Here is an 11,249-nt window from a genome sequence, read left to right as displayed (position 1 = left end):
CAAGAAAAGGTGGCAGGACAGAGAGGCGCACTAAAGAGAAGGTCGTATTCAATCTTGCACAGACCAGGGTGACTGGTTCAGGCCCCCCGTATCCGAACCATTAACCGTTTTGGAGGCAGTGGTCCACCAAACACTGGTTTCGGAACAGGTGGAAGGTGTGGAGGGGGATATCGATACCGTGGAGCCCTCTGTTCAAGGTATGTATGGTCTAGTACCCCGTTTTGAACTTGGACAAATTACAGCATTATTATATTCCTATATTAAATGATATTTGAAATATGCATATCAGAATCAGAATCAGAATCAGAATCATGTTTATTGGCCAAGTACATTTTCATATACAAGGAATTTGTTGTGGTGTTTAGTTGCTCTCAATGTACTTTAACTGAAAATGTGCAATATATCACAACAGTTTAGGATCAACTAAATAAATATAATGTAATATAAATATAATAATAAATATAATACATTTTCAAGTGTTCATTAAGGTGACGACAAGGGGAAAAAAACTGTTCCTGTGTCTGGTGGTTTTGGTGTGCAGGGATCTGTAGCGCCTGCCAGAGGGGAGGAGCTGAAACAGATTATGTCCAGGGTGTGAGGGGTCTGCAATAATTTTCCCTGCCCGTTTCCTGGCTCTGGTGGTGTACAGGTCCTGGATGGTGGGCAGGTCGGCACCGATGATGATTTCTGCTGATCTGACTGTCCGTTGTAGTCTGTTCCTGTCCAGTTTAGTGGCCGATCCAAACCAGACAGTGATAGATGAGCAGAGAACAGACTCAATGACTGCAGTGTAAAACTGGATCAGCAGCTCCTGAGGCAGGTTGTACTTCCTGAGCTGGCGCAGGAAGAACATCCGCTGCTGGGCCTTTTTGGTGACTGATCTAATGTTTGGCTCCCACTTCAGGTTCTGGGAGATTGTGGAACCCAGAAACCTGAAGGATTCCACGGCAGACACAGTGCAGTTCAGTATGGTGAGGGGGGGCAGTGATGGGGGGTTCCTCCTGAAGTCCACTATCATTTCAACAGTTTTGAGCGAGTTCAACTCCAGGTTGTAGCGACTGCACCACAGGGCGAGCTGTTCAACTTCCCTCCGGTATGCAGACTCATCTCCATCTCGGATGAGGCCGATGATTGTAGTGTCGTCTGCAAATTTCAGGAGCTGAACAGACGGGTCTCCTGAGGTGCAGTCATTTGTGTACAGGGAAAAGAGCAGCGGGGAGAGCACGCAACCCTGGGGAGCACCAGTGCTGACTGTCCTGGTGCTGGATGTTATTTCTCCCAGCCTTACCTGCTGCTTCCTGTCTGTCAGGAAGTTCGTTATCCACTGACAGGTGGAGGCGGGCACAGTGAGCTGGGTGAGTTTGGTGAGGAGGGCTTCCGGCATGATGGTGTTGAACGCCGAGCTGAAGTCCACAAACAGCATCCTAGCATACGTCCCTGGGGAGTCGAGGTGTTGTAGGATGTAGTGCAGTCCCATGTTTACTGCATCTTCAACTGACCTATTAGCCCGGTAGGCGAACTGGAGAGGGTCCAGCAGGGGGCCTGTGATGACCTTCAGGTGGGACAACACCAGTCTCTCAAAGGACTTCATGACCACAGACGTCAGAGCGACCGGCCTGTAGTCATTCAGGCCAGTGATGGAGGGTTTCTTGGGAACCGGAATGATGGTGGAGCGTTTGAAGCAGGACGGGACTTCACTCAGCTCGAGAGATCTGTTGAAGATCCGTGTGAAGATGGGGGCCAGCTGGTCAGCGCAGACTTTCAGACAGGAGGGTGAGACACCGTCTGGGCCTGGAGCCTTCCTGATCTTCTGTTTCTGAAAGAGCTGACACACATCTTCTTCACTGACCGTCAGTGCCGGGGTGGAGTTAGGAGGGAGGGGGGAGGTGATGGCAGGGGGTGCAGTTAGTTGGATAAAGTCTGAGTTAGAGCGGGGAGTGGATGTAGGGTGATCAAACCTGCAGTAAAACTCATTCAGATCGTCAGCTAGTTGAGGGTTCACTGCAGTGTGGGGGGACTGTTTCCTGTAGTTGGTGATGTCCTGCAGGCCTCTCCACACTGACGCAGGATCGTTGGATGGGAACCTGATTTTAAGCTTTTCAGAGTAGCTCCTCTTTGCTGCCCTGATCTCCTTTGTCAGTGTGTTCCTGGCCTGGTTGTATAGGATCCTGTCCCCACTCCTGTAGGCCTCCTCTTTGGCCTTCCGAAGCTGTCTGAGCTTTGCTGTAAACCACGGTTTATTATTGCTGAAGGTGCGGAAAGTTTTGGTGGGTACACACATGTCCTCACAAAAACTGATGTAAGATGTCACAGTGTCAGTAAGTTCGTCCAGATCTTTAGATGTAGCCTCAAAAACACTCCAGTCAGTGCAGTCAAAGCAGGCCTGTAGCTCCAGTTTTGACTCGTTGGTCCATTTTTTCACTGTCTTGACTACAGGCTTTGCAGATTTTAATTTCTGCCTGTAGGTTGGGAGCAGATGGACCAGGCAGTGATCAGAGAGTCCCAAAGCTGCACGGGGAACAGAGTGATATGTGTTCTTTAAAACTGTATAGCAGTGGTCCAGTGTGTTTTTGTCTCTGGTCGGGCACTTAATCTGCTGCCTATATTTTGGCAGTTCGTTGCTGAGGTTTGCTTTATTAAATTCCCCAAGGATAATGAGAAGGGAGTCTGGATATTTTCTCTCCATGGTGATTATCTGGTCAGCCAGGTGCTGTAGCGCCTCGCTAACGCAGGCCTGAGGTGGAATGTAGACACCGACCAGAATGAAGGAGGAAAACTCACGCGGAGAATAAAACGGTCTGCAGTTGATGGAAATAGTCTCTAGGTGTGGAGTGCATATTATCCTTAATACTGTGACATCTGTACACCAACCTTCGTTAATGTAGAAGCAGATTCCGCCTCCCCTAATTTTCCCCGTTAATTGTTTCACACGGTCTGCACGGTGGAGTTGGAAGCCCGGCAGGTGTAGAATGCTGTCAGGGGTGGACTCACCAAGCCAGGTTTCAGTAAAACACAGGGCAGCAGAACGTGAAAAATCCTTGTTAATCCTATTTAAGAGCAGCAGTTCATCCATTTTGTTGGACAGAGAGCGGACATTCGCCAGATGTAACGATGGAAGCGGTGTACGGAACCCCCGCTGTCGCAGTTTCATCCAAACTCCACAGGGTGCTGCTGCTCCTCCGATCAGAATCTCTGAAAAGGATTCCGGATGTATAAAGACAGGTGAAAAAGTTCGTGGACTGGACCGTCGGATATTCAATAGGTCTTCCCTGGTGAAAGTGATAGAAGACGGAGTAATGAAAACCGCATTTGTTTTCATCTCCATGGTAACACCCGAAACCGGCACCATTGTAGCCATTGACAGTGCTCCTCCGACCAAAACAATCTTTTAAAACAATAGTTTGTAAGTGTGTGAACACCGGAAAAATGTTTGTAAAGTGGACTAACAAGCATACAGTAGTTCTTCCCTGGTTAAAGTGTCAGGAACGGGAAAACTGAAGACACAATTTAAACAAAACAGAAAAATTACGAGAGCGATACACCTAGGCTGCCATCCGAGGCGCCGTCTATGACTATAACATTTTAACAAATACCTGTATTTCACCTGTATAACAACCCTGATGTCGCACGCGCATATTTTTCATTTAGCAGCCTGTCATGTTAAAACAACTTGTTTCGTTACAAATGGAACGGACCTGTAACTGTTTTTATTTCGTTGGTGTGATAATGTGTCATGCTTGTAACGTGTAATCCTGTGTTTGCCCTTTAGCAAGCAGAGAACCTGGACCGACAGCCTCTGCTGTAACTACAGCCGCCTCCTCTCAACGCCCTGCACGGATTGTTAATGTCGAGGAGATTGACCTCCAGCTCCTGACAGAGCAACGCGGGCAGACGAGGGCTCTTAAAGCCTTGTCGGTGGACGTCCGCCAGATGAAGAAGAGTCTGAGGCGGGATTCAGGCCAGCTCGTGGGCGCCGTGAATGGGCTGGTGAGGGCTATTAAAACGTTGTCTCGCCACCAGCAGGAGACAAATGAATGCCTAAAAGCCATCGCTGCCAGCATTGCAGGTGGTGCGAAGGAGGACGCTCCAGCACCTGCGCCACCCATACCCTTACCCCGCAGACCTGCAGTGTGAGGCAGACCAGTGCGAGGCAGACCAGTGCGAGGGAGAGCAGTGCGAGGCAGACCAAAGCGAGGCTCTGATTCTGGCGACGGGCCATCCACCTCACAGCACACTCGAAGTCTAAGGACTAGACCTGCAAAATAAAACACTTTATAAAACAATCTGGATTGTTTGTGACATTATTCCAATTTTATTTACAGATACAAAACATTGAAACGTAATTTATGTGAAATATCTCTCGATGATTTCTTGACGCGACCTTCTTCCCTCAGCCACTTAATTCCCTACGTAGGGAGGGGCATCTATGTTCTCCGGGGGCTCTAAGTCCCCTGGAGCCTCCAGAGGCATACCGTGTCGGATGGCTATATTGTGGACAATACAGGAAGCCACCACAATCTTGCATACTTTCTGTGGCAAGTATATTAACGCTCCCCCTGTTCGGTCCAAGCTGCGCAGACGGCTTTTGAGGACACCAAACGTTCGCTCAACTACTCCCCTTGTCTGGATGTGTGCGCGGTTATATTATTACTCTGCCGCCGATGCTGGGTTGGGACAAGGAGTCATTATCCATGGCTGTTGGGGATACCCGCCATCAGATGTTTAAAAGAACAAGATTATAAAGAATATGCTATTGGGTGGCATTAATGCATAAAATGTCTAATACAACAATATAGATGTGTACATGGCGAGATTAATAATTTCTACAAGAGACATGGGTTCACTACAATATATCCCCACTGAAACAAATAAACTTACCAAGTAGCCTCTCCAAAATCCCCATTGCTCAATTTTGGATAGATGGCACTATTCCTGAATATGAAACTGTCATGGACAGATCCAGGGTATTTGGCTACCACGTTTGTTATCGTCATGTTGGCATCGCATATTACCTGGACATTCGGACTGTTTGAATGTGGGTGCAATCAATAGCTCCAATTGTGACCAGGCATGGCTATACCAGCCACAAGTCTCCCCAGAGACATTTTGAGTTATTCACAGATTCGGAAAGTGTAGGTTTGAAGCTATCCAATGATGTCTCACTCATGTAGATCTGGTAATACTTGTATAAGTTGTGATCATTTGAATGTATACACCTCCGAAAAGCTTTTGCTGAGAAAAAGGACCTCTAATTTTTCCAAATTGCCACCTCACCTTGGACAAAGGGAAGACAGTTGTGCTCATTTGCATCTCAGTGAGATTAGCCCTCCTCTACAGATGTCACGCTGACATCTGGTATCTGTAGCCCTTCCCCCTACAGGTGTCACTGAAGACTCGAGAATTTTAGTGTTGTTAATTATGTAGTGTTATTTTCATTAGGACTTGAACTGGAATTAGAAGGTACTAAAATGGAAATGCTTTTATTACAAAAGACATTGAATAGCATGCATTAATACACAGGATAAATTGTTACAATCCCATAATCCAAGGTATAAACCAGGGGCCGTATTCACAAAGCCTTTTATCTTACCACTAGGAGTGCTCCTAACTCGCGCTAAAACCTTTTACGTAGGAGTAATTTCTTAAAAGTGATTCACAACGGCTCTGAGACCTACTCATACTAAGGATAATACCAACTCCTAAGCTTAAGATAAAAACTCCGTTGCTATGGATGACGTCCATTCTCATGCACGAGTTTAGAAGCGGTGCGTACGGTGATTGGTTGCTGACAGGCGCTCTCATTCAAAACTCAGTCCTAACATCCCCCTAACGATCCCACTAAATCAACAGAAAATAAGAGAATAACCTAGGCTTCAAATGAAGCCATATTAAATAGTTATGGATAGTGCACTTAGCAGAATGCACACGCATGATGACAAGTTTGTGCATCCAACGTGAATGACGCTTTGCACGTTAGAGAAAGAGAAATTGCCGAAAAAAACACGGAAATTGCATGAAATCAAGGAAGTAATAATTAAAGCTCCCTGCAAACTATTAGGTAATCGGCATATTTCCAGCCCTTAAACACTTCAAATATCAGTCCATACGGCTCTTTAAGTCCTCCTGTCATAATGGACGAAACGAGGGCGAGACGTAAGAGAAAGTCGAACTGGTCCCAGGACCAACTGTCCATGTTGGCCCAGAGTGTGCTGGAGAGGAAGGGAGTTATAAAAGCTAAATTTGGCTGTGGGGTGACCACAAAAAAGAAGCGTGAGCCATGGGAGGACATATGTGTTAACGTAAATGCTTCATTCCCTGCCGTGTGTCGCTCTGTCGATGACTGCGAGAAGCGGTGGTATGCGCTCCAGTCACAATGTAGGATGGAGATTGCGGAGTGGACTTTAAAAGAGCCGTCGCGGCTACAGGTATTGTGTCACCAAAATAGGCCTCATGCGTATACTTGCATGTTGTAGTTCAACTGTGCTCCCGGTTGTGGATTGAGGAAGGGTGTCAAAAGCCATGTCTTGCATGGTTGCCACTGTCACCCAACAAGTGGCATCTAGCAGGTACATGGTGCCGCTCAAAAAGCTGGCGCAGACCGCGCTCTCCATTAAAATGCGCGAATCGTGAGTAGATCCAGGCCACTTCGCAACAATATCCATGATTGTGAAATTTGGATCAAACACTATCTGTGTATTAATTCAATGTACCTTTTTGCGGTTTACAAAGACGTCCTCATCTCTGGATGGAGCAATTATTTTAATGTGTGTTCCATCGATGGCACCCACGACACCGGGCATTCCTGCAAACGCCATGAAATTGACCTTGATCCTTTGAAGTAGGCGATTGTCCATAGGGAACCGAATAAACTGTTGTACAATGTGTGGTCTACAGAGTGCGGTGATTGTTTGATGAATGAATAGGCTTACTGATGATTGCGATATTCTGAAGTCGTCTGCGTTGCAAAGTTGCATTTTCGCCGTAGCCAAAAATCTTAATGTTATCAAACATTTAACTTCCGGACTGATTGGGTTGTTTCGGATAGTTGGAGACGTGATTGCATCCCGCACTAATTCTAGTAAAATGTTGATGCCTTCACGGTTTAAACGATATCTTCTCAACAATTCAGAGTCCTTCATTGTCTCCAACACGTTACGTCTGGCTTCAGCCATTTTAAGACTTTTTGTGAATAGGTCTTAGTGACTTAGGAGTCCTCATGAGGAGTTTTAAGCTGTCCTAGACTTAGGTGCTACTTTTAGGGATAAAATATTTTGTGAATTGCTCTTAGTAAAAAAAAATAGGAGTCCTAAATTTAAGACTGACACGCCCATTATTTTTAGGAGTTTCTCCTAAATTCGCCACTTATGAGCTACTTTTAGCCCTAAGATTCTTTGTGAATACGGCCCCAGGACTGCAAAATGGAAGTCAATATGAATCCAATGCACTAGACAATAAGAATAAAGATACTATTAAAAAGATTTTAAAAAGTGTTTGATAATATCGGTCAGGTTGTTTTTGCCAATTCTGAAAAGGGAAACAAATAAGTTTCACATCATGGGTCATGCTAACAGGCACCGTCACCTGACTGTATGTAGCTTTCTTATTAAGCTAGCTTGCCGCTAACACTAACTGAAAACACATTGGAAGTTGGAACACATAGTGGCTAGGTAGCTAGCTGCTAATAAGTAACATAAGTAACACATCAGCAGTAATGAATCGAGTGTACTGATATTAAATGTACTATTAAATGTATTAATAACATGCCATTCTCAAATTAAAGCCAGTGACATGATGGTTAACGATTAACTAGTTAACGATGGATACCGACAGTTAGCATACCTAGCTAGGTAGCATTCCATTGGATTTGAATGGCAGTTATGCTAGCTCTGGCTATCCAGACAAAGGAGCCTTGTTTCTGGACACATTTCACTTGACGAGCGGGGGCAATAAAGTCATCTGGAAAGTTTAAAATGATACTAAACGAAGGGAAATCTACTGTATGGAGATATTTCTGCTAAGTAGACAATGCAGATTGTAATTAGGCTGGTGGATATGCCCAATGTAAGAAGTGTGAAGTTTTAATGAAATATGATGCAACTCTGATGATGCCACTCTCGTCCTCCACAACAACATGGATAAACCTCGCTGGTTGGATGTAGATAGTTTTCAGAACGAACGTCTGCGTGCAAAAAGATCTTCAATGGTGAGACTTGTCTGTTGTGCCTCTGTTGGTGTCTCATAAAACGTGAGTTTTATTGAAGCATAGCGTGTGTAATGTATAGCTATTTCATTCCGTTTGTTAACCTTTCCTGCTGTCTGGCTCTGAACGTAGAGATTGCAGGGGAGTAAAATGCTCCGCTGCCGAAGTAGATTAGCCTACATGTTTTTAACCTCGGATAAGAGTAGTGGAGTATGATGCTGTATAAGTAGCCATGTGTATCGCTTGTAATGTGCAGCTGATTGGTCGAAAAAAATAACAAACGCGATTCAGCAGTTCATATGGAAATTAGGTAACACCCCCCAAGCGCGACGAGAGTGAAGCTGAATTTAACCAAACTGTACCAACTTCAACGACAAAATGTATACTTTTAAGGTAACCAATACTGTTATCTGAAACATGGAGTGGCTTCTTCATGACTTGCACATAACTTGCACATTCTGCAAAAAATAACTAATTTTGAAAAAAAAACCTTCAATTGTGTTTTACTCGAAATCGTCTCGGCCGACTTGTTTCCCTTTTCGCGTGCCGGGTCACAATTACGTTGGGAAAGTTTGCAATTTGAAGAAAGTCCTGTTTGATGGCTGTAATTTCGGCTATGGTAGTGGGAAAATGTATGTATTGACTAGTGCGGCGTAGCAATGCGTCGAGTACCTGGATGAATATGTGGCTGGGTGAAGGCTGAGATATACCAACTGCTGATGCTATGACTGTTTGAAATGATCCGGATGCCAAGATTTGCAATGTTGCCAGGAGTTTAACAAGTGATGGAATGGAATGTGATCGCTGGGTGGAGGGTTCGATGTCATCTCTGATCTGGTCCAGTAATTGAAGTATTGCGTGGCTGGTTAACCTGTACCGCCTAATGATTTCTGTTTCGCTTAATTGAAAAAGTGTTATACGAGTTGAAAAAATTCTTTCGGTGCGCTGCCTCTGTCTATGTCTTCGCCTTGCTCTTATTACTGCTGCCATATCAAAGTATTCTGACTCAATGGAAATGCGCTTCCTGGTTAAGACGTGCTTTTATGAGGTGGAGAATTATCCCGCAAAATTGGAGACGTGCGCTCGACAGGCAGTTTAGTAAATACCACGCATTACATCATTAGGCGCACTTACCTTCTCTCCTCCCATGTAAAGTGCGCTTCACGCCTACGTTACCACCCACGTCCACGTAACCTCCCCTGTTCACACCCACAGGCGTTAATATGCGCTGCGCCCCCTTAGTAAATACCGTTTTATGTTTACGACCGCTATTTTACGCCAGAAATGGGGGCAATCCTGTTAGTAAATCAGGCCCTGAATGTGGGCCAGCACCACTTTCGAGTCTTGCATGACCTGCTGGCGAGATGGGGTGCAGATCAACCAGTGCATGATCTTAAAGCCTCTTTTTTGGGGTGGTGCCAAAGCGGACGCCAAGACCCTGGTAAAGACTTTTGGGAACATGAAGAGGCCGAATGGAAGGGCTCTGAATTCGTATGCCTGCCTCCGAAAGGTGAAATGAAGGAACTTCCAGTGGTCTCGGCACACCGGAATATGGAAGTAGGCATCCCTGAGATCGATGGTGGAGAACCACTCGCCTTGTTCTTCCAATTCCAGAATGTCCTTGGTATGCAACATATTGAACGGTAGGCTTTTGATGTATGCATTTAAGCGGCGGAGGTCCAAGATGGGGCGCAACCCGCCGATTTTCTTTGGTTGCGTAAATACATTGAATTAAAGCAAGCCTGATGTTCGCTGGCACTTACCTTGGCAATGGCTCCCTTCTGGAGCAGAGTTGTTATTTCTTCTGCAAAGCAGTGTGCCTGGACTGGGTCCTTGACCTTTGTCATTCGGACACAGAATGGGGCTGGAGGCTGCTGCCGAAACTGGATCCTGTATCCCCTGGCAACTGTTTCGAGCACCCAGGGGTCTGCATTTTCCCTCTCCCAGCTGTCCAGGTGTAGATGGGAGTGGACCGCGGCAGCTGCCCCACAATTGGGTATAACAGCGTCTCTGTCAGGCCCAAATGGCTACCAAGAGCTGAGACTGGATATCTGCCCCGTTTGGACTGCCCGGTCCTGAACGAGGGCGATCTGAGGCCCTCTTTTTCTTTGATTTGTGCGAGAGTTCTCACTTTCGCTTGGGGGCCTGACTTTCAGGGCAACATGCATGCCCTCCCCTATGGGCATGAGAGATTCTGCTACTTGCCGAGCAGTTTCCTGCAGCCTAGCTCTCCAGACCCTCTCTCCTAAGTGCAAATCAACCGCTGTCAGGCATGGACTTTCTTCATCCTCCCAGAGATGAGCCTTGTCCAAACGTGTGGGACACTCGCAGTGACCATCAGGTGAGTCAATGGCCTTACCACAAAAGTAAAACAACAAGGACCAGAAGCAATAATGAGTGAGTTAGCCAATCTGGTTAACCGTGTCAGTGCCCCAGTTGTTACAACTAGCCCTGCAGGGCGTAGGAGTAACATAGTCCACTGCGACCGGTAGCTACTGAGCAGACAGTGGCTGGTCCGGGCACCACCTGGACGTGCCTCTGAACTTGTACTATAGCCCCAACTGCCACGAACAGCAGTGATTGGGCCAACACGTTAAAGTTAGGGACCTGCCTAACAAAACAGAAATTGGAGAGCACACTACAGGCTATAAGTAACTGTAGCCCGCGAACTGCGAGCAGGAGTCAATGGGCTAACATCTAGCTGTTGTTAGCTTTGTCAATGAAGCGGCTGTGCAATAAATAATACAATAAACACAACAATACCGGTGTATCGGGCTTGTAACAAGCAGCCTAGTCGAGATATCCACCGGACTTTTACAGGCTTCTAATCTTGTAACAAAGATACATCCACATAATACAACACAACAACACAGGGTTTGTGATGAGTAACCAAAATATTCACTGCCAAAAGCAGTGGGAACAGTTTAACTTAAATACAGCCTAGCTGCATAAACTGGGAATCGAACCCGGGTCTCCGCTACCACTGCGCCACCCGGAGAATAACCGACCTGCCGGCAAGCAAGCGCTTAAATGTTAACACAACTCATTA

The sequence above is a fragment of the Sprattus sprattus genome (assembly GCF_963457725.1).
Source record: "Sprattus sprattus genome assembly, chromosome: 21".
Taxonomy (NCBI): Eukaryota; Metazoa; Chordata; class Actinopteri; order Clupeiformes; family Clupeidae; genus Sprattus; species Sprattus sprattus.
The sequence above is the reverse complement of the archived record's forward strand: the minus strand, read 5'-3'. Positions refer to the sequence as shown.